The 24,334-nt window shown below is 49.2% G+C and overlaps 1 long non-coding RNA gene across 1 annotated transcript in view; it reads left to right on the forward strand.

Moving 5' to 3' along the window:
• LOC107323722 overlaps window positions 1-22,609 on the forward strand; it is a 29,135-nt gene extending 6,526 nt beyond the window's left edge. The window contains exons 2-3 of the long non-coding RNA XR_001559325.2: window positions 16,322-16,484; window positions 17,657-22,609. This is a non-coding gene — a long non-coding RNA (uncharacterized LOC107323722). The remainder of the gene's footprint in view (window positions 1-16,321; window positions 16,485-17,656) is intronic.
• Window positions 22,610-24,334: the final 1,725 nt, after the last annotated feature.

Here is a 24,334-nt window from a genome sequence, read left to right on the forward strand (position 1 = left end):
CAAAATTGGACTGTAATGTCCCTTCCTAATCACAGAGGCACACAAAGTCAGTGTTATCTCTAATGGTTCAGAATGAAGCCTGGAAAAATAGTGTCCCAGCACACAAGGATCTTAGGAACCTTTGACATATGGCTTGCATTATTAGCTATAATTTCTGTGACCGCATCCAGATTCACAGGAGCTCATTCAGTGATAACTGTGTGCTTTGGCTCATGGCATCCCACGACAGGACAAGGGGAATGGTTTTAAACTGAGACAGGGGAGGTTTAGGGTATTAGGATATTAGGAGGAAGTTTTTCACCCAGAGGGTGGTGACGCACTGGAACAGGTTGCCCAAGGAGGTTGTGGATGCCCCATCCCTGCAGGCATTCAAGGCCAGGCTGGATGTGGATCTGGGCAGCCTGGGCTGCTGGTTGGCGACCCTGCACATAGCAGGGGGTTGGAATGAGATGAACATTGTGGGCCTTTTCAACCCAGGCCATTCTATGATTATGATTGTATGATTCTGATTATCCCAATGCTTCCCAATGCCTGGATTCCCCAGTTCTGCTTTGGGGACAGCCCAGCTCTGCCCAACACCCCCTGCAGTCCCACTCCCCAGCAGCCACCACAGCCCCACTGCTGCTCACAGCCCCGCGCGCACCGAACAATAAAAGGCGTTCGCCAACCTCCGCCTCTTTTCACAGCCAGGCTTCAAGTTCACGTGTGAATTTATGCCAGTTTTGACATTAGCAGGAAAAATTAACAGTTCTCACACACCAAAAAGAAGGGGAAAAAAAAAAAAAAAAAAGAAAAAGAAAGGAACGAAACTCACACAAAAGAGGTTTTGTGTTTCAAGCAGAATAAATTATGGTGTGATGTTATTAAAACACTTAGTTGTTAAGTTGCCAAGAAAATCCAGTATATTCACACGGACTCGAGGACCTGTCTCCATGCAAAGTAATTAAATTAGATTTATGGGCTGCATTACATCAGTGTTTGATAGTTCATTTTTCCTTTCTTCATATTTTGTCCTGCTTTATTAGAGCATGTGACAGATGGTAAAAATAGTGTGAAGTTTCTTGGCCCTGTGCTAAATCCCCCTTCGGTAGTATATCTCTCCTCTGTCAGTTCTCCCCAGCGATGATAAATTAACCTCTCCTCTTCTATCCCAAGTGTGGCAGTAAAGCACTCTTTGACACAGCGCTATCACTTTATCTTAATCTGCGTTGGGCGGGGAGGGGGCGGATGGGAGATGATGCAATCGCTGCCGTGAGTTGGGAAAAACAGAGATTTATGGTGTCAAAAAGGGGGAAACGGGAAGGCAGGAGGAGTGCTGATCTATAGGAGCTGCTCTGTGTGTCTGTGTGTGCATACATATGCGCGTATACAAACAGCAAATACAGAGGTGCAGCTGTTCACTGTGGGGTCTCCTGCATTGGGGCCATATAGACCTCTCCCTGGGGACCCCTCTGTGTCCCATGGGGTTGAAGGATGCACTGATGGAGCTGCCATGGGTGGATGTATGGGGATGTGATGTGAGATTGTCTGCAGTTCTGGAGCCCTCAGGGCAGTGAGGCTGTGGAGTCAGCACCTCCTCACCCAGCTTTAGCGTCTCTGATTTGTTTATCAATAACCAGATAGCACAAATTGTGGCATCAATGCAACTGAAGGCCCTCAGGAAAAGTGGTGACACAATGAGCAGTTATTTGCAGAATGGATGGGAAGGGGGGAAGCCTGATTGGGGTGTGGAATTTGGGGCAAAGTGATGAAATAACGCCTGGAAGGAGAGGCAAAGGGCCTCACAGTGCTGCAGCTCTGCTTTCCAATGAAAGCCCTGCAGCACTCCTGGGCCAACCCCAAAGTGGTTTGTGCTTAAAAGGAAAGCACCGATCTCTCTGATGCCGCCATCAGCACAAAGGAATTAAAATAGCAGCTGGCATCCACAGGGCTGTGGACTAATAAGGAGCAGAGTGCCCACAGAGTGTGCAGGCTCGGGGTGATGACAGTGGGATCGGCCCTGTCCCATGTTGCTCATAGGGTGGAATGGGAACAAAACCTGCTGAAAGCTGACCCACAGCTGTGCTCACAGCTCTGATGGGAGAGACGTGAGATGGTCACAGCAACAGTGGGACTGCTCTGCAGCACAGAAGGGTCGCAGTGACAGTGACACTGCTGTGCAGGACAAGGGGGTCACAGCAATTGTGGCATTGCACTGCTGCAGGGGGACACAGCGATGGTGGCATTGCATTGCATTGCAGCAGGGTCACAATGATGGTGGCATTGCAGCAGAGGGGTATCACAGTAGTGGCAATGCATTGCAGCACAGGGGGTCATGCCATGATGGCATTGCATTGCAGTGATGGTGGCATTGCACTGAAGCACGGGGGGATTGCAGTAATGGTGGCATTGCTCCACTGCAGGGAGTCAAAGTGATGGTGGCATTGCATTGCATTGCAGCAGGGTCACAGTGATGGTGGCATTGCATTGCATTGCAGCAGGGTCACAGTGATGGTGGCACTGCAGCACAGGGGGGTCACAGTGATGGTGGCTTTGCTCTGCTGCAGTGGTGTCACAGCAACTGTGGCATTGCATTGCAGCAGGGGCTGCAGGCCTGGCGCTCTCTGTAGCCAATCGCAGTGTGGTACGAGCCCAATGAATGCTCATCATTAAACCTGTAATTTATTTCTCCTGTATTTCATAAAATGTGAAATATTACCACTCTTCGGGTGCCCAGAGAGAACGGGGATGCTCCATTAAGTTCGACACTGCTCCTCCATAGGATGCAGTAATTATATGCAGCTTTTTTTACTGCTAAGTTCCTACTTGCAGATGCTAACAAAAGAAATAAGCTTTTAATCCAAACATAATTAATATGAATTACCTCCACAGTACACCCTGGCTTTGCACCATTAAACTTAATTTTTGTTTTGCATGATAATTGTGTTATCATTACCATTTATAGGAGAACTCAGGGACCTTCACTTTGTTTGCAGCCCCGACCAAAGGCAGTGGCAGTGGAGCTGTTGGCCTTGCATGGCTCTGGTTTTGCTGCTTCCAGCCTTCTGTGCTTGTTTGTTCCCTTTATTCTTTGCATGTTGATCTGTGCTGCTGACCACACGGATGGGTAATGAATCCCACCATGGGGATGCAGCAGGAGCTTGAGATGCTGAAGGCAGATCCAGCACTGGGAGCAAAGCAGGGCTGCAGCCCCCGGCCCAATGCCATGGGGCTGACCTGAAGCCCCAGTGCTAATTAACCCTGGGATGAGTTTGTGTGGTCGCATTTTTAGGAAGGAGAGAGATGAAATCAGGGCCTGTAATTATTTATTGAAATTACAGCCCTGTCGAGGAGGGCTGAATTACTGCAGACTCCATTAGCTGTGGATGGGAGAGAGGGAATGAGAAAATGATGGATGGGAGAGACAGAGAGAAATTGTAAAAATAAAAGGGGAAGATGAGGGCCAGCAGTGCCCAAAATGGCACAAAGAGAGCAGATGGAGGCAAGAAAAGTTTCCTCTGCAGTTGTCCAAAATCAGTACATTGAATGATCACGTAAATATATTAATTGCTCTAATTAATTTCCCCTGGAAAGAGGTTTCGAGAGCTGCAGACAGCAGGTAGCTGGAGAAGGTTGAGAGCATCAATATGCAGGCAGTGCTGATTCCCTTATAGGGGCTCCTCCATGTGATTTGGTCCATGGATGGATCCTTCAATAATCTCAGCACCAAACATCTTAGGAATTACCATATCATCCCAGCTGTGGAATGGGACTGAGCTGATGGGAACTGAGGGATCCCACCGCACAGAGAGTAACAGGGGATCCCACCACCATCCTGCAGAGCACAGCACTGCCCCTGGTTGAGGGCAGACCCTCACCCCCATCCCTGTTGTTTCTGCCCTATGCCACCTTCCCAACTCCACTGGAGGTGCAGTGAGTGATACACACACCGCAGTACCCCTCATCCCCTCCCAACCTGCCTCCTGATAATAATGAGCCCAGACACTTTTATTATCATTATTAATTAGCACTTTCAAGCAATGGAATTAAATCAATATGGTGGACTGAAACTAATTTTAACAAGCCATTGAGATCAATCATCGGGACTTTTATCTACATAAATGCCACTAAACTCAGCTCGTTAGTGTAACATTAGCTGGAAAAGGGGGGGGAGAGAAGGGAGACTGGCGGGGTTTTAATTAGGAAGACATAAACCGTACCACGATTTTTCTTCTTTGATTTGCTTTTAATCTCATCCACGAGCTCTTTTGGTGCCCTGGCTGAGTGCTGGGCTCTCACCTCCTCCCAGGGAGCAATGGCAGCAGGAGAGGGCAAAGCCAAGGAGGGGGCTGTGAGGGTGCTGTGGGGCTGCACTGTGGGATGCTGCAGGATTCAGGATGCTGTGGGATGCAGGATGGAATGGGATGCTGCAGGATGCTGTGGGATGCAAGTCACTGTGGGATGCAGGATGCTGTGCAGTGTGGGATGCTGTGGGTTGCATGGGGAGCTTCCCATGCCATTCATCAGCCTCTTCTTTTCCTGAGCCCCTTGCACACCTCCTCCAGTGCCTCCAATATATGACTGTAATCCTCTCACTAGCCCCCAGGATCAGAGAAGATGAGGGTTTGCCATGCAGGGCTCCCACTGCAGCCTCTGTCTACGAGTGCAGGGAGGTGCTGGGTCCTTTGGATCCCCATAACTCCAGCCAGCTGGGGGGCCACAGTCTGATGGGGAAAGCAAGGGGCTGCAATGATGCAGACTTCCAGCCCTCTCCAGTTTCTCATCTGCACCACTCATGGCACCTCCATAGCCCAGCAGTGCCACACTGCTTTACACCACATGAGAATCTGTCCCCCCAGTGTCACCTTTCCCAATGTCTCTGCCGTACCTTCCCAAGAAATATGACACATGCACAAGAAAATATTTCCTTTTTGTTTGCTGGATGGGTAATAACTCACCTCGGAGACAGTCTTTACAGTCAGCACAAAAGTAATTTACCTACATGCAGCACAACCAGACTGCAATAAATCTGCTGCTCTCAAGTCTTGCTGTACTCTGCTGCACCGTGCCATGTTGCACCATTGCACCATTCCATGCCATGCCATTATGCACCATGCCATTTTGCCCTGTTCCTTGCTGCACTGTGCCATGCCATGCCATGACACACCACATCACGATGCAGTGCGCCATATAATGTCGTGCTCCTTCCTCCAGCCCCAAACAAGAGTTAATATCTGTGAGCACCAAAAAATAAATAAAGGGAATGGAGAGCACCACCACGGCATCAGGGCCCTAAATCACCAAGCCTTGCCTGTCAGCCAATTTCTCTGCAGAAAGCTCTTAGCAGTTAATTTCTGGCTAATTTATTATCCTTCGGCTTAGCCCTACAGCACCATTAGCAGTACACTGACACAACTGAGTGAAATATTGTCTAATTTATTATCTTATTACTCCTCTGGAACAGGATCAATTAATTACCCATTAAAGTATTTCAGTTGCAGAGATTTATTAGGGGGCTCGGCGCTTTAACAGATGATTAGTTATATATGTTTGTTTGCCCGAGGAGCGCAGACTCGCAAATGACTGGAGGGGAAGGGGAAAGACACCGCGTCGGGAGGTACCTAATGGATCTTCTCTTGACTCTCTGAAAATGGAGCAGTCAATGACAAGAATTATCGACTCATTCACTTGCGGTTTGGAGATAACCATATGTACCAGGAGAGAGAGAGAGGGGGTGAAGGGAAAGGGGGGGGAGAAAAAAAAAGCCTCACTCAACTGCTTTTTCCATTCAATAAATTTGCTGCAGAATATATTGGATTGGGGTTTGATGGCTATTTCGTGTTTTGCAGAGTGCTGACACTGGTATGATTCAGTAATTATTGTTTCTTTTAAGTTATTGCTGTAATTTTGCTTTCTAAGATCCCAATCAATTCCCGCCTCTCAAGGGCACGCTTGAAAAGCGATATTTGAAAACAGCCCTCTGATAGATTGTGCCGTTAGACAGTGGCTGAGACAAATAGCCTAATCTGGCACAAATTAGCTTGGCTTCCACAGATAGTTTTATACAGCGATGTAAATTATATTGTCAGGGCCAGTCACTTTCCTGCTTAGAGTGCAGCTAACAAGAAAGCACCAAGATGCTGCCGGGGCTGCCGTAAGCTCCAGGGCGGCTGTGGGGCAGCTGTGGGGTGGTTATAAGGTGGCTATGGGGCACAGCAGTGGGGCAGGGGGTGGCATTAGCTCAGCCCAAGAGCTGAGTGGTGGTGATGCAAAGCAGCACAGGGGTGCAGCACTGAGGCTCGCCCCACACCACGACCTTGGGGGGCAGCTGATGGATGGCAAAGCCTGAGCTGCCTCCATAGCACTTTTGTGGCCCCATTTGTTCCCCATGCCCAGAGTGAATGGAGCCAGGGTAGGTTTAGGGGTCTCAGGTTGTGCAGAGTGGAAGGGAGGGAGAAGCAGAGAGATCCGGATTTGCTATTGCAGCACGGGAGCACCCACAGATGTATATCTATGCAACTCTCCACCCATGGAATCCATCACTGCGAGATAGCACAGACAGCCTGAGCAGCATGGAAATGGGGTGTTTAGGCAACTAAGCAGGTACACCGCCTCCTAATGAGACAGGCTCCATTTAAATCAAGTGATGAGGATCGGGATCTCGCTGTGAGGCACAGAGGGAGGCAGGGACGGGGCTGCTGTGGTCCCAGGGCACCTGGCTGAGGTGTGGACCATCCCCAGGTCTGCACTGCAGAGCTGCATCATCACCACCATCACATGCAGCTGCATCTCCCCATCACCACATGCATGCAGGTGCTGCAAATGAAATGCAGCACAAAGGAGCATCCCCAGCAGCAGTGCCATTGGGCGGGCAGTAGAGCCAGGAGCTGAGCCCAACTCCATCCCACCTCCATGCACTGTCCTTCCTTTCTGCTGGTGCAATTCTCGTTCCTCTTCCAGCAGCCGAGTAATGGCTTTGGAAGGATGGCACTGAGCTGATTTAGGGGCTTGACCTTGGGAACGCTCCTGCGAAAGCTGCGGTTTCCTGAGCGCAGCTTTGTGTTTCCTTTTATGAACACTTCGTAGGTTACACGTATATTTGGGTATGTAGCAACTGAGTGGAGAGGGGGAAAAAAAATATGCATGCTAGAGAGAAAGAAGAGATGAAAAAAAAATCCCTTTTATATCTCCAGGCTGCCTTCAGCAACAGCATTCCTAAATAGGAGAGGTTAAATATATTGCTGCCATTACACTCTACAAGGAACACATTCCATAAAAACGAAGGTGCCGTAAATTATACAAATATGATGCTAACAAGCCAGGAAATGCACTGCTAATGAGGTCAGCTATAGAACTCCCGCAGTGCTGCAAATCATGTGCCAATCCAGCACAGGAGGTACAGGAGCAGCCCTGGGTCAGCATTTTCTGAGCGCATTTGTAACCTGCTGTTCAGCGAATAGTTATACAGGTAGATAAAAATCCTCCTCCTCTCCTTGTTTATGTGTCAAATAAGCACGGCAGCAGACAATCACGCTTTGCATTAATGCACCTTGCTATTACGCCTATTGTTCTGTGGCTCGGAGTAGAGAATTAGTCACTCCAATGTGCAAATATTGGTTACAGTTTGGAAGCGTGCACGCTTTTGTGTTCCTATCAGACTTGCTCCTGGAGGAATTATGCATGCTGGCATCAGGGCTTTTTCTTTCCTTGTATGTACTGTATTTGCTAAAGCTCTTAAAAGGGGAAGAAAAAAAACACCCTCAAATAAACATGTTTGCAGCGGGTGAGTTATTGGCTCGTTCAGCCAGCCTCGCCTGTTAGGCACTGGGGCAATAACTGCGTTGAAATGTGGCATTTAGGAGCCCGTATGAGAAATCTGCCCCAAATCTGCAAGGATGGATAATGAGTTTAGAGCCCTTAGGGCCGTTTCATCCTAGGATTGAGATGTGTCCCTCACCCCACATAACCCAGAGCTGAGATCTCTGCATGGCTGTGGTTCGGGACCCCTTCTGTACATCATAGAGCAGTTTGGTTGGATGTGACTTCAACAGATCAACCCTGAAATAGCATTGCCCCTGCAGACCAAACCCAGTGCTCAGCCAACACAGAGCATTTCCACCAGCCAGCCCTGGATATGGGTTTCCTAAGGTATCGCCTTTGTTTATCCACTTACTTATGCATTCATTCCTTCACCCCAGGAGGAGTATAGGACAAGCCAAGCTGCTGTCCACAGTGGTACCCATTTCTCATGACCTCAGCTGGGATGACCCCACAGCACAAAGGACAGACATCCCTGGCACTGTGAGCTGCCACCTATGCAGGTGTTCACCCCAGATAAATGCTGGTGATCCCTGAGACGTGGGACCCACTCAGACTGATCATTAAATACACATTCCCATCTTCCATTTCCATCCAGACTTTATGGGTCCTCCATGGAAGTAGAGTGAAAGCCCAGCTCAAAAGCCTCCCAGCTCAGCAAATGAAGGAAGGGAGAAACACACTGGCTACCTGGCCCAGGTAAAGAGGATTATCTCTGTGTGAGAGGAACCAGACAAAGCCATGGGTAGAGCTTCCCACTGCACTCAATGGGACTGGAAATCTTGGGAGGGCTTGGGATGTGATTGCTGAACACCAGCACAGAGCTGGTCCTGCTGGATGCCTGCTGTCCTCGGGTGCTACTCATATGAAGAACCGCTGCAAGCAGAATGCATGTCTATATTTAATAAGCCGGATATTTACGTTAACTAAATAGCAGCTAATTATGAAAACATACTTAAGAGTCTGAGCAATTAAGCAATAATATATTACATACTTATTAAGCCTCCAATACACATGTCCTTAATAATCAAAATATTAATATGCAGCTACTCTTCTATTATACAGCAACTCCGCTATTATACAGAGAGTGTCCTATTACTGCCAAATTAAATGCGTAGTTAGGCGAATTTAGGGCATTTAATTTAATGTGTTCCCAAGAGTTCACTATGGCAGAAGCTACAAGACAGGCCTCAACACAGGCAGCACAGGGCTTCCAGAGCTGCCCTTTGCTCCACGCCACATGGCTTCAGGTGCCCAGAGATTTGCTCAACCCCTTTAGGGCAGCTCCCAAATCCCAGTTCTGTAGGGTCTTTGCATTGGTTTCAGTGGATCACAATGGAAGTGAGGAAAAGAGACATGGTAAAGCAGAGCTGGGGATGGAAATGCTTGGGGAGAAAGCCAGCTTCAAGCAGGAAACCTGTGGGCAGGTTCCTTCACTGCCCCAAACACCAGGTATGTTACATAGGGTGTTGTCGCTAGATGCTGTTATACATTATTTGGCCATATCTTGAGTTATGATGCAAGGTGAGGGTGCTAAACACACATATAAATCCTTACTGTAAAACCTAGGGGCATGTTTTCCCCTTTTCAATTAAGCCCCACAACAATAGGCTTCATTCTTCATCGCTTTACACATTTTTTTTCCCTGTGCACAGTGGGTGTGAAGTGTAAACAGGCTGATTTGGTGTCAATTTACACCTCATTGTGCATAAGAAGAAATAAGAGTGAGAAAGGCGAGGAGGCTCTGAGGTTCAGTGGCTAGAAGGGATGAGAAGGAAACATGGATCCCTGTGCCAGGAGGTCCTTTCAGTTAAAATAATACAAATAGTATCAAAGTGATGATCTTTGTAATGTTTGAGGTGGGGATGGGAACACGGATCTGGAAAGCCATGGGGTGCCCCTGGCAGGCCATGAAATGTAGAGACGTGTGTAGGGCACAAGTGGCAACCATTGGGGGTGGGCAGAGTGCCCCTCTGTGGAGCTGCTGCCTGCTGCTGGGTGTTGCTGAGGCTGTTTCCCATATGGCTCCTGGCTGGGATGATTTATGGGGTGAGGAAAACACACTGATAAATGTTGTGGCTGGGCCCAGCACAGTCCTGGGGTATCACAGCCCCATCCAGACAGCCTTAATGGACGCTGCCGGCACTGTGGATCAAGGCGTTATTTATGGCTGTCTGTAGTGCCACTGCAGGGCATTCATCATTGCTTTGGGCTGAGGGTGAGGGCAGGATGAGACCATGTGCTGCTGTGGGGAGGAGTGGGTGCAGGCACCGGGGCTGAGCTTTATTTGGGGAAAAGGCTCCATTCCCTCAGTTGCTCTGAGATGAGGATGGGATGGGATGGGGACAAGATGGGAATAGAATAGGATGGGATGGGGACAGGATGGGAATAGAATGAGATGGGGTGGGATGGGATGGGATGGGATGGAAATAAGATGGAAATAAGATGGGAGTGGGATGGAATGGGAATGGAATGGGATGAAGATGGGATGGGATGGGATGAGGACAGGATGGGATGGGGACAGGATGGGAATAGGATGGGATGGGATGAGATGGGGATAGGATGGAATAGGGATGAAATGGGGATGGGATGGAATAGGGATAGAAATGGGGATGGGATGGGGTGGTGATGGGGATGGAAAGGGTTAAGGTTGGGATGGGATTGGATGGAATGGGGTGGGATGGAATGGAAATGGGATAGGGATGGGAATGGAATGGAATGGAATGGAATGGAATGGAATGGAATGGAATGGAATGGAATGGAATGGAATGGGATGGTGGTATCTTGGAGCTGGATCAGCCAAATCCCTGCAGCCATGGCTGGAAAAAGGGCTCTTCCCATTGCTGAAGTTGCTGGAAGAATGAAAAGAATAAAAAAAGATAGAAATTAAAAAAAAAAAATAAAATTAGAAAGGATCAGCTATAAAATTGAGATACTAATAAAATGTTCCAGGAAGATGAATTCTTCTGATATAATGGTGATCCCTGATACTGAAATGTTCCACAAATACATTTTCATAGCCCCACTCAGTATTATTTGTAGATCTTTTTGCAACCCTTGTCAACAAATTCCTGATAAAAAGGAGACACTTTACTGTGTGCTAAAGCTATGATTTTAAGAAGTGTCAACCGGTCCTTATTTATGGCGCAGTCTTTGGCTTTCTCATTTTACTGATGGGCTTTGGTGCAGACTTGCTGCTCCACACACACAATTTGGGGTGAAATAAATGATCCAGCTCGGGCTTGCCATGGGTTGGTTGCCCTGGTGCTGAGTTACACTGTGCCCAGCATTCACCCCATGCCTGTGACCCCAAGACTTATAAAGGAGGTTGTGCAAAGCCAGCTCTAGCAAAACCCTTTTCCGGTACAAATCCATGTACAAATCAGCAACAGATTATTCAGTTTGTGCGTGGCGGGTGCTGACAGTAGTTAATGAAATAACGGCTGAGGGAAGTCCTGCTTGCAGAGAGCTGCTTGGGCAGAGCTGTATGGGGTCATGGGATGGCTGCAGCCAAGCTGCCCCTCTTTGCATTCCCTATATTCCCATATGGATCGAGTCCTTGCTGGGCTCTGCATGGAAATGCCCATTCCAGCATCATGGTGTGGGATGCCAGCAGTCCTCCCATCCTTAGGGACAAACAGGGCACTGACAGGTCTGGAACTCCAGGACAGAGGAGCCAGGTGTGGAGCCCAGTTCCTCCATGCTTGGCGCCACGGGGACAATGGGCTCCCAGTTAAAGCTGACCCTGCTCTAACTATGGCACGTGTTCATAATTTAAGTTCTTTACAACAGTGCTTGGTTAACACCGGAGCCTGCTCCCCGCTGCCCATACCTTTTGTTGGGGTGATTTACTATTCCTCTGTGCCCCTCTGCCCACTGAAATTCATAACAGCTTTCATGCAGCTATCGAAAAGACCTTAATTATAGCTGTGTCTGGTCGTGCCATTGGAGCTAAAGGGCCTGCTGGCACTTTCCTTTCACAGGAATCCAGTTCCCAGCTGGAATGAAATTTGCCCTGCTGACGGGGGCTTTTTATGAGTTTGTCTGAGGCCTTATTAAAAAAAAGCTCTGGGTTTGGCACGCCGGCTCAGTGAGCTCTGCTGTGTGCACGGGGTCCCAGAGGAGCCCTGGGATGGGGCTTAGTCTCACCCCAAAAGGACTGCTGCTGCACTGGGATGCTAGGAGCTTGCTTTTATAGGAGAGGCTCCATTCTAATTATGCAAAGCCTCACGGGCAAACGTGAAAGGAATGAGCTCTACCCCAACAAAAGCTGTGCTGTTCGGTGCTCGGTGAGCTCCAGCCCTCATTGCCTGCTGTGTTGGGTGGTTGTTTGGCATGTGTTCCTTAGGAGGAGGCAGTGTGGTGTCACCTGGGGACACCTCACACAATGCAGTGATGGAGGCATGGGGGTCAGTGTCCCCACATTAGGGGAGGCGACCAGTCCCACCTGTGTGCCACCCAACCCCCATAGTGCAGCCCAGTGCCTCCCATCTCATTACAGCTCCACTGCTGCTGCCCATTAGTGCTGCCCCAGGGGTTAACCCTGTGCACAAGGGACATGAAGAGTCCAGTTACATGGAGGATACGGAGCCATGAGACAACTGCCAAAAATGGAGCCATCGCCTGGAATAGCAGTTATGGATCTCTGAGCTCTCTGCAGGACCTGCAGGGGAGCTCCTTGCAGTCCTGTCCCACCACACGTTGAGTTGCAAGGTGCAAATTCCCATCAGGAGAAGCGCCATCTGATCCCTGTGCAAAGAGAAGGGATTGTGGGCACAGCAGGAACACCGTGGCTGCAGCCAAGGAATGTTCTTGGTCTTGGCACCCACGGGCACAGCTAAGAGGCAGCACTGTACCAGGGCACGCTCAGTGCTCTTTGAGATATCCAGGGGATGTTTTACACGATGGTGCAGATGTCAGCCCCCAAACCCATTGCTATAAGAGGTTTCCCAGCAGCTTGTCCAATCTGGTAAAGCAGCACATTGCAAAACTGAACAGAAGCACTCAGGCAATTTTCCAGAGATCCATGTGCAATGCTGCTGGGGAACTCAAGGGCAGAGTCCTGGGGATCCATGTAATTTAGCTTAAAAAAGATATGGTGTTTTCAGCGAAAACTTCTGATGCTGATTCAGACCATTGCAAGGCCACGTGCTGCTTTGCTGGGGACTTTGCAGCAGGGTTCTGCTCCCTTTGCAGTGTGTGCTGTGCTGGAACAGAGGGTCCCATGGGTGTACGTTTCTGCAGAGTGGATGGAAAACTGCTGAATAAAGACTTTGTGTTGGGCTCTATTTGCACCCAGGAGGCTCCCAACTGCAATGCCCCCCTCCCTGCTCTGTGCTTAAGGGTTTGCTCCCCTCAGCATTGTCTGTGTGTGATGAGGGAAAACAGAGGCCGATAGCCCTGCGGATTCCCCCTTTGAGTGGAAATGCAGCTCTTTGTTAGTGCTTGCCATTGCTGTGTGTTAACTGGGGAGTCCAGCATGTATTTATTTACCTCTGGAGGGTTTTATGACCCCCACACTCACATTCTTTGCTGATCTGAAGGCGCAGCCATGCGCGTGCCAGCACTGCAGGGCCAATCCCTGCGCGGCACTTCTGCTCTGGGGTCAGCTCACAAAGAGAAGGTCAGAGCAAAGACAGGCGGTGTTTGGGAGCCGATAACCACCCGTCCTGCTGAAAGGGCTCTGATTTCCCCATCTGAAGGGAGATCTTTGATTAGTGACTGATGGGGCAACTTCAAACGTCGGCGGCTCCGGCTGAGATAAGCGCTCAGACCTGGGAAGCTCCTTCCCAACATCTCTTTGATCTGGAATTAGGGCTGGAAATCTCACTGGCTTTATGGAGAGATTTCCAGGGTTTTAATGATGGGTACAATGGGATCCACCTGGTTTCCCAGAGCTGAGCTTCCAGCTCCACAGGGACACAAGGGTCTCCGGCTCCCCATGGAGAGCAGCCTCAACCCGTGTCCAAGAGCTGAGTAAATGGACCAAACATTACTGCATCAGGATGTGGGGGAAACCACCCCACTCCCAGGGACCCCCCTTCCCCCACAGAGAGGTTTCCCCAACACCCAACAATTTGTGCCAGGTGGGCTTGGATTCTGTTCACATCTGCTCCCACAGTGGATGCCAACAGAGCAACGTCAGTCCCCTCCATATTTTGCAGCGTAAAACGTGTCACACCTGGAAGTAATTAGAATGAATTTTTACTAATTCATAACTAATTGCACAATTACTCTTCTATGAAAGATTCAGTTCTCGGAAGACACTTCAACACGTGAGATACACTTCTCCAAATCTGGCTGAAGGAAAAAGCAGAACATTGGGTGGCATTCACAGCACTGCATTCCTTCCCAGCAGAGCTGCTCCTCCACCTGGGGATGGCAAAGCCATATCCCTGTGCCCAGCCCCACCACATGCCCCCACCCCAACGCACACTGCTGCCAGGGGCTGCACGCTTGCAAATGATGTTTACTATTTAATAGGATGTGATGAGACTGTTCTGATACTTCAAAGGCAGCTGACAGTTTTGTTAGAGATAAGGAACTTTTGGACAATTATGGTGAAGGCTTTGACAGCAAGAAAACGCACAAACCTTGTAACTGTAACCAGCACCAAAGTCAGAGATTCTTCCCTGGAAACAACTTGAATATTCATTTTATCCATTAAGCGTCACTTCGTTATTTATTTATTTTCATTTCATGCTCCTTTCTGTCACTTTGCTTCCTTCAAGCCCAGGAGAGATCTTTTCTTGTTACGACATGCACGTCTTCCCCCTCCCTTGGCTTCCTCAGCTCTGAAAAGGCTGCACAGCTCCTTGAGTCTTTCTGTCTGCCTGTGTCAATGCGACCATCCATTTGTCCACCTGTGTGTCCACCCTTGTGTCTGTCACTCCTTGTGTCTGTCTATCCGCCCTCTCTGCCCAAGCTCCCTCAGCCCTTTGGGGAGCAGGGAGGGGGTGCAGTAGTCCCCACACAATCCATTTTACACTTCAGGGCCCAAAGGGAACTGAGGGTTCTCTGAGGTCCAGTGGCCTTGGTCTGCATCTCATTTAGGGCTGGACCCCAACCCCTAGGCTGGAACCTGGTGGGAAAGACACTGCACTCAGCCAGGATGAGCAAAGCCAAAATAGAATCACCTGGCATGGGACCAATGCACAGTGCAGGGATGCTCAGGGAGCGCGTTTCGTTTCATCACCGCCTTCTGCTAATCAAGCTGGCAAAAAGGCAGTTTGATAATACGACATAAAGCTGAAGCCATGGATCTAAGGATCCTGCATGGTGCCAACAGGGCATGCAGTGACAGCCACTGGTGTGCGCAGTGACAATGACCAGCAATGGGAAACTTGCATGGCCGCAGCACGGCGGCACAGAGATCTGCTCCATGCAGGGAATGGCTTTGTGCAGCCAGCAGGGCCCTGTCTCTGTCAGAACGCCTTTACAAAGCCTCCAGCTCCGGGTGTCAGGGAGGACAAGTTTTTTAATCATGTTAAAATGATTTATTTAAACGTCAAGCCGTGTCACCTCACTTCCTTTCATTTTTCAAACTGTTTGTGTTTTTGCTGGATGATAAATTTATCTTCAGACAGCCTCAATATGACTAATTAACTTTGAAATATAAGAACCAGATGTGTGAGCTGGAGAGCTTTCTGAACCCGTGCCAGGCGCTCCTCTCCTCCCTCCCCGCCTCCCGCTCTCCCCCCGCAACGCAGTGCATGCAGAAGTCCTGCTCCCCACCGCACCCAAAATGGCCTTTTTTTCCTCATTATGGTGCCGCCATAAAGGGAAACAACACTGAGTGACTGCTTCCAGAGAAACCCTGTGGTGTGAAGGGGTTTGTCCCCTCTCCTTTGCTTGCTGCAGTGCTGGAAGGAGTCCGGTACTCGTGTACCAACTAACTCTGTACCCTACAGTTCCCTCTATGCTCATGCGTGGTCTCTCCCCACCACAAATCTCAGCATTAAAAACCTGGAGATATCCCATATTTCAGTTTTATTTCACAATTCTTTTAGGTGCACGCAATGAGCAGGACGTTAAGGTCGGGATGGACAAAAGCCACATACCCTGCTCTGCTTTCCAGCACAGACACAGACACGAAGCCAGGGGGGACATGGCCTCTGTGGGGGTGGGCCCTTTCCCAACCAGACCTCCTTTTTGGAAGCATCTCTCTGTAGGACATTTTGCTCCAGTTGCAATGGATGCAGCTGTGTGTCATCAAAGGGATCCCACGCACCCTCACTGGCCAACTCTCATCCCCTTTATGGTGGCACTGCACAGCCCCAGTCTGTGCCTCACCAGGGAAGGTGGCATCTCCTGTCACAAATATCAACAAATATCTTTTGAGCCAAAACAGATATTTTTTTTCTATTTTTTCTTTTCAAACAAACTGTAAATATTCATAGAAAAAGAAATAATGTTGATTTTGGTGGAAATTTTCTTGATCTTCTTGGAAATGGCAAGCAAAAATAATGTTTTTTTAATCTGCTTTTCTAAAGTACGGCGTGGTTTTTTTCTCTTTCTTTCTAAGTTTTCGTTTCTACAATGTTAAATGTATTCCATGGGAAAACTTCAGCCACAGAATTACTTGGGCCATGCGGAGGGAGATGGCAGCTCTGTCCCAACCATTCACAGTGCGTGGTCTTCTACAGGAGTGATTTGGGTTTGGTCCTGCCTTCATCAGCAAGACACAGGTCAATGGTTTTAATTGCAGCTCTCCTGGGATGGAGATGGGGATGTGATGTAATGGATAGGATGGGATGGGATGGGCATGGGGATGGGGATGGTGATGGAGATGGGGATGGGGATGGGGATAGGGATGAGGATGCAGATGGGGATGGGGATGGGGATGGATATGGGATGGGTTGGGGATAGGATGGGGATGGAGATGGGATGAGGATGAGGATGGGGATGGGGATGGGGATGGGGATGGGGATGGGGATGGGGATGAGGATGGAGATGGGGATGAAATGGAGATGGGGATGGAGATGTAGATGGGGATGGGATGGGATGGGGATGGGGATGGAGATAAAAATGAAGATGAGGATGGAATGGGATGAGGATCAGGATGAGCTCTGCTGCCAATCACTCCCCACTCCTCTATCTCCCTGCCTTCAGCCCACCCATGCTTTGCCCTCCAGTGCCTGCTCCACAGCTCCATGTTCAGGGTTGCAATGCAACACTGCAGACACATAACAACCTCAAAAAGCAGAGTCGAACTTTCCCCTCCCCACACCTCATCCTTGCCCTAAATACACAGAGCGAGCTGCGGAGCTCGGCTGGCTGCGCGATGGGAGCCAGCGGCGGATGTTGACAGCCTTGATGTTGGGCAGGCAGGATCCTGCACATCTCCCGCTGTATGGCGCTAGATATTTAATAAAGCAAAACCCCCAGGATCAAGCGGGCTGCCGTCCCTCCCAGCTCCTTTCTTCTGCTTTGCTCGAGCTCTTTAAAGCCTGCCTCCCCGTCTCTCTCCAGAAAATCCTTTCATGCCTCCCTCACCAGACTGACATTTTGACAAGTTGCCACGAGTGACATCTGATTTGTACAAATTTCAAGACTAATAAATCTACCTGTCAAAGCGGAAACTTTAAAAGGAGCTAAGCCCAGCGGGTATAGTTTAACAGAACTCAAGTTGATGAAACTGTAGGATGGAGAAATTATATCTGTCACAATCCACCCACATTAGTTCTGTAGAGATGTTGGCAACTGAAACAAACGTCTTTCACAGACTCGAAAGAAAAAAAAAAAAAGAAAATAAAAATAAAAAAAAAATAAAAGGAGACTGTTAATACTGTGAGTAACAAGTAACAGTTCTATTTGTAAACTAGCACGGTTATTTATTTAATTTTTAATTTGCTTGTAGACACGAATGGGAGGAGACCCCAAACTCCACGGTGTGGTTGAGGTTCCTGCATCCAGGAGCAGTGGCTGTGGCACACAGGGACAGGGGCAAAGACAGGGCACACGCTGCTCTGCCCCAACTCTCCTCGGACTTGCTGTGGTTCACTGCAGGAAGCCCCATCCCTATCTGCCAACCCAGAGTGCCTAAGGGGCTGTGATGGAGGCTCTCCTCATCTGTACACATCTCCAATTCACATCCCCAGGACTCAGAACCAGCACTCAGAGCCTTTTTCTGCAGCAGAGAGCACAGACTGAGCCAGGTGCTTGCAAAGAGCTTCCAGGAGCATCCAGTGAAGCAAGGAAGGAGCTGCAACATGTGCAGCTGAGGTCCCTCGTATTGCACTTCCCAGCAGAAGTGCTCTGGGTCCTGCAAAGCTTCCTTCTGTGTTCCTTTGGAGTTGTTTTCCTCTGGATGTACAGCCACAGAAACATGCCGTGCACTAAGTTGATGAAGCTTGGTTAATCTTCTAATAGGCGCAGCAGTGATGGATGGAAACCGTGCTGTCTTCCAGCTCAACTTAAAAGTCAAATAAAAATAATCATGCTGATGGAAAAATATCATTCTTCCAGCAAAGGCAGATAATATATGATCTGTTCTATCTGCCAAGCACCCGTCCCTGGTAAAGTTCCCATGCGCTTCAGCAGGGGCAGAGTTCAGCTCACACTGTACACTCTCCCATCCACCATACACTGGGGCTTCAGTGTAAACAACCCGTGGAGCTTTTTCAACATCTGCATTATTTCTAATACAATTCCCACACCAAGAGCTGTGCTGCAATGGAGGCAGAGGTGGCCTGCAGCAGGGACTTCAGAGTGTGGGATTCAGGGAGCACCTCCTACAGGTTGGAGTCAGCACACTGCATTTACATTGCATGGATCCTGCAAACATGAATTGCAAACTGTGCCTGGGGAGACTGAAGCTTTCTGCAGGGCTGCTGTGCTGCTGAGGGCTCTGCAAAGGGCAACAGACCCAGAATTCAGGTGGGATGAAGCTGGAGCTGTGCTCAGAGTGGGGATATTCAGCAGCGCTGTGCTTTGGTTTCGCTGTGATGGCGCTTCACCATGCCCCAGGTAAATCATCTCTAATCCGATTTGCTGAGCTCAGCTGCCTTCACAGCAGGATGAGGGATGGCAGGACAAGCCCAGCAGGTTATTTCTGCCATACTTCTTCCATCGCTTCATACCCACAGCAAATGACACCTATATATCTTGGCAGGAAAATGAAACGTGGTGGGGACGAGTTTTTCTCCTTTCCACCAAAACCTCAAAGCTGATGCACCAACACTGCCCACCCCATCCTCATCCCCATGCAGGTTCCACACACAGCCCCAAGGGCTGAGTGATGGAGAGGGGACCGCTCACAGCCACCATCATTGCTTCAAACAAACAGGCTGAGAGCTTAATGATTTCAAGGTAAAGCGCTTTTATTAAGACAACACAGGGAACTTTTTTCAACCACAGCTGACATCACTATAATAAATCACCATCATGTCTTGTGGGATTGAAAAAGCCAAAATACTGTCAGAACTGATTTTTCTGGCTACTCATGCCTCCAGAACAAACCATGTGTTTTTAATCAACAAATCTTTGTTTTGCATTTCTAAGACCCTAGCACTCTTTAAATAGTTAGCATTTACCAGAGGGATATTTTAAATTCAGCACACTGCTTCCTTACTGGAGAGATTAGGAAACAGGACACCACATTACAGACTTACCGGGCTTGTCCAGGGCTTTTGGAAATTTGTTTTTGTTATATTTATGCAGTACAGAGAAGGGCTTTCCCATACTTGTTTCTAGCTTCCTTCAGCCATTTCTCTCCCCAAAATGAGGACGGCCTCTGCTTGCACATCACAATGCATTGCGCCTTGTCCTTTGCCTGCAGAGGATGTGGGCATGGAGCATCCCGGTGCCACCCTTGTGCTCACTTGTTTGTGTAATTAGGGGTTCTGGGAAGGTCTGGGGGGTCCTGCTACATTCTCAAGGTCGGGCTGAAACTGGAGCCACCAGGATCCCCTTTCTCACCCTGCTGGACCCCCTCCTGTGCTGCCGGATTGGCACAAATGTCAGAGCTGAGAATAACCCCAGGCCCATGCCAGGCACAAAGATGCCAGTGCCAATCAGCTGCGTCCAGCAAGGGGTGGGTGAGCAGAGCTTAGGACAGGAGATGAACACTGCTCCATCTACAAAGCACGGCTTCTTTGGTGTGGGAAGGGCAGGGTGACCCAATGGAGGAGACCCCACAGGCAGTGGGATGGACATGAGTGGAAGTTTGATGTTGGAGGGAGTGCAGGGACCCTCAGGCTCAAGGTCAGAACTTCTCCCAGGGCAATGCGTGCTGACCCCGGGTTGAGACCCCCCGCCATCCCCAGACCCCCCTCAGCCACATGAAAGCAGCCAGGAGCACGCAGCCATGCGCTGCATCACTCCCCCTCATCCCCCCGAGATCAAAGCCCACGCCGGGGGCCAGAGCATGTGAGGGGCAGGTGTCCATCCCCCCCACGGGCCACCATTCATCACACGCTGTGTCCCACAAGGAGATCAAACCCGGCCTCCCGCGGCTGTTGGTTAAAGCCCGCCTTCCAGTTACCCTAATTAAAGTTTTCTCCCGGCTGACTGCCGTCCCGTGAGCGCTTCTTTCACTCCCCGAAACAAAGGCTGCAGTGAGGAGCCCTCATCCAGTGCCAGGACCGCTCTGTTTGCCTCCTTTTGAACTGGGACACTCTACTGGAAAGTGGCATTTCCAATTTGGGAGAAGCCATGGAGCCGTGAATCTTTGGATTCTCCCCAGCCAAGATCATGGCTTTATAAAGGAAATCCAGGACAGAACCAAACCAAGGTGTCTAAATGCAAGCTCGGTGCAAGCCACACAATGAAGAAGCTTTAAGGTTTGCACCAAAGACCAGAAATCCATGCCCTGGGTCCGTGCTCTGCAAGAACCCAACAGAACCCAACAGGCGGTGCTGCCCCACGTTCTGCTCTTGGCCCTGCATTACAAATAACAGCTGCAAAGTTTGCTCCCTGCAGCACACGGAGGGAAGCGGGCAGATAAAGGTCTGCACGACCTGCTGCTGGGGGAGATGGTATCTAAATAGGATTTTTGTTTAAAACCCAAGATAATAGCGATAACGCTAATAATAATAATCCTAATAATCCCTCTTTTCAGGCTGCTTCAAAGCCCAAATCTTATCCTACACAAGAAAATTATTCTAAGCCTCAGAGAATGCATTGAAAATTAATATTGATTATTAGGAATAATCATCTGACAAGGAACGGCACTGCAGTGCCTGGGGAAGGGATTCCTCCAGGGCCAGGTGATAATCACACTGCTCTTTCTGAGCAGTGCCCAGACCGGGTTAACCCCCTCTGTGCCAGCCCTGCTGTGCCTCAGGGTGCTGCAGTGCCTGGTTCACAGCCCCACACAATGCGCTGCTATGCCACTTAGTGCCACACAAAGCAATGCTGAAAGGGCTTTCAGAACTCACCGTGTTGAGGCAGAAGTCTATGGGAGATGTTTAATACTAATTCTATTAGGCATCTGAGTTAATGAATCACAACTGTAAGAAATCATGATAATCCAGCAGGCATTAGTGACAGATTAGCTTCAAAGCTACCATAAAAGTGCCATAATGCTTACCTAGCAGCATGATTAATGCCAGCAATACATAATGTCATTATGAGGAATGGAGCGGCGTGGCGGCAGCTGACAACCCCTTTGCTCTGACCGTGGCCAAAGCAGTGCAGTGCTGATAGATCTCCATAGGATGGGTGCTGCTGGGGTGCTGAGCTCATGGTCAGCACATCCTCCATAGCTGAGATGCAACCAGAGCTCATAACCCATTGCTCCCAAGGATCCCTATAGGAGCTCCCTGCCCAGCCTATGGACAGCAAGGTGCAGCACCACGCATGGCAGCAGGGATGAGGGTGGAACAAGTTGCTATTGAATGGAACTAGACTGCTCATTACGGCTTTTGTTTTTCTACATCTTTATTGCTCAGGTTTGCTTAATTCTGGAGTGGATGCCTGCCAAATTGTCTATCAAATTACCTACTGGCAAGCAAAACAAGATCAGTTCACTTGAGTGCAGCCCTCTTCTATTTGACTTATAGCCAAGCAAAATATGGGCTTAATCAAGGGAGAAATTGGACATGATGTTTCAATGAAAGATAGCAGGGTACTGTCTGTTCAATGGAAACAGGTGAAGACACGGCCTGGGACAGAGAGCACAGGTTTGGATGCTTTGGTGCAAGATGGGGCTGCTCCTGTGAGACATGGCATTTCTGTACCCACAGATGATGGGATGTTTAGCTCTTCCTGCTAGTTTACCCTCTGCAGAGCCATGCAGGTGTATGAGGTCCATGCACTGTTGCAGCATCTCCATGTCTCTATTACATGGCTCAAGCAAGTAGCTCACGATGCTCCCTGTTCAAAGCCCCCTGAGAATACCTACAAGATGGTTGTACTGGATGATCTCACTGGTCTTTTCTAACTTCCATGGTTTTCTGATTCCATGAAGAGCACAGAGCTTGCTTTGGAACAGAGCACTCTGCCTTGTTCCAGGGGTCCTCTGAGGGTTACACTGACATTGCCCACCACTCCTGACTTGGAGGAGCACTGGGCTTTGATTTCCACACTATTCCCAGCTCCAGAGGTTCTGTCTCCATTCCCAGGACACGTGGTGGTGTTTTCAGTCCCCGGCAACATGGGAGTGTGGGAGATTTCTCTTCTTCTTCCCCCTTCTTTGATCTTTAGTGGTTTCCAGCACTCATTCAAGCTCAGGAATTTGACTCCTGAAGGCTAAAAACTGGAAGGTAAATAAAAATAACCCCAAAGTTAATTATATACTTAACAAGTCATGTTTTTTTTAAGCCTGTCTCATTCCTTGTGGGGGTCTGACTCATGGTTCTGAGCACTTGCAGTTGGCAATAACGTCTTGCTATAATTTGAATTAAACCACTTGTAGCACTGCTCTGTTCTCTAATTTCATTTAAGCCCAGTGGGTGTCCTGTCTTCCTGGAATTTGTTGGCTATCTAATGAGAAGCAGCCTGGTGAACGATGTTAATGGATAAAGGCACCTCATGTGAGGGTAAGAAAGGAATGGAGGAGAGTGGGAAGGTGGTGGAAAGGAGCGTGTGGAGAAGGCCAACATGGGACCCAAGAGATAGAGAGGGATGGGGAGGGATGGGGAAGAGGAGAAGGATGGGTAGAGTGGGAAGGGATGGAGAGAACTGGAGAGGGATGGGGATGGATGGGGAGAGATGGAAGGAATGGGGAGGATGGGGAGGTTGGGGAGGGAGCTGGTGCAGGAGGCTGTTTTTTGCTGATATATGCAGGCTTCTTATGCACCAAGTGTGGTTGTGTAGCCTTTGAGCCACATCCCAGGAGCCACCCCGTGTCCCCACAGCCACCCTGTGTCCCTTCAGCAGTGACCTGTTGACCTACCGCTGAACCCGAGCCCTGCCCCACTCTCACCCCAGGGGACACGGAGGTCTGTTTGATCCTTCCCATCTGCACAACTTTCCCTATGAAAGGGGCTGTTGGCTCCTGCAGGCTGAGCATTGCATGTCCCCAGCCCAGAGCATCACCCGGTGCACAGCTCACAGCGGGGACAAGCCGCAGCCTTTGCTCGAAGTCAGGAGCACAACCTAGCAATGAAATGGTTCCTTTCAATGGCCTCTTCTGTCTGCAGGGATGTGCAGTTCCCCACCGAGCTCTCCAGGAGAGCCATTTCCAATACTTTGCCAACAGGTCTCACTGGAAGGTGCCGTTGGCTCATGCTACCCATGCCACTCTCTCCCCCCGTCCCATTCCCCACTCCATTCCCCATCCCATTTCCCGTCTCACAGGCAGGAGCACAGAGCCCCAGTGCCATGTCTGGTGGACTACTGGGAGAAAGGAGGCAATACTAACATGTGCAAAAAAGTAAAATGGAGGAAAATGACCTTTATATATATATAAATACATACATACACACACACACGCATATATATGCAGCTTTAAAAAGAGCAAAAGGGAAAAAAAACCTACTTCCAAAGTCGTAGGAGTTGCTGAGTTGAGTTACGGGGGCCGGGGTCGGATGATTAACAACCCTCCTGCATTTCTGCATCACAGCCATTACTCACTCCAAACCTGAGGCTTCTCAGTTACATACCCCGGCACAGGCCGACCATTTTTTCCATTGACTGAAAACACATTCTGACTGAAAACAAACTTTCGATCCCCAAGGCTTGGCACGCCTCGGGTCCTTCACCGTATTTAATCAACGGGAAGCTAAACACTTTCAATCTGTGATGGCTCATTTGGAGAGGGAGCTCTGGGCCCTCGCTAGGTGCCAGATATAATAACTCTCCCCTTTTCTTTTCTGAGGCCTACTTTTATAATTTTGCTATTTTTCAATGTCAGACCCATCTTTTGAAGAAATTTTATTGGATTTCCTGCTAGACTTCAGCGAGGATTTTTCTTTCTTTGGCAGAAATATCAAGCAGAACAGGGGAAAAACTCAATCATAACCTTGGAACAGGGCTCATTATTAGTTAGGATTTCTTTGTCCGTTTGCACAAACGTTACTTAAGGGGCCCCTGGGCGCTTCGGTCCCCCCAGCTGCACATTTCCATAGTATCTCCCTAAAGGCTTTGGAAATGT

The sequence above is a fragment of the Coturnix japonica genome, chromosome 22 (assembly GCF_001577835.2).
Source record: "Coturnix japonica isolate 7356 chromosome 22, Coturnix japonica 2.1, whole genome shotgun sequence".
Classification (NCBI taxonomy): domain Eukaryota; kingdom Metazoa; phylum Chordata; class Aves; order Galliformes; family Phasianidae; genus Coturnix; species Coturnix japonica.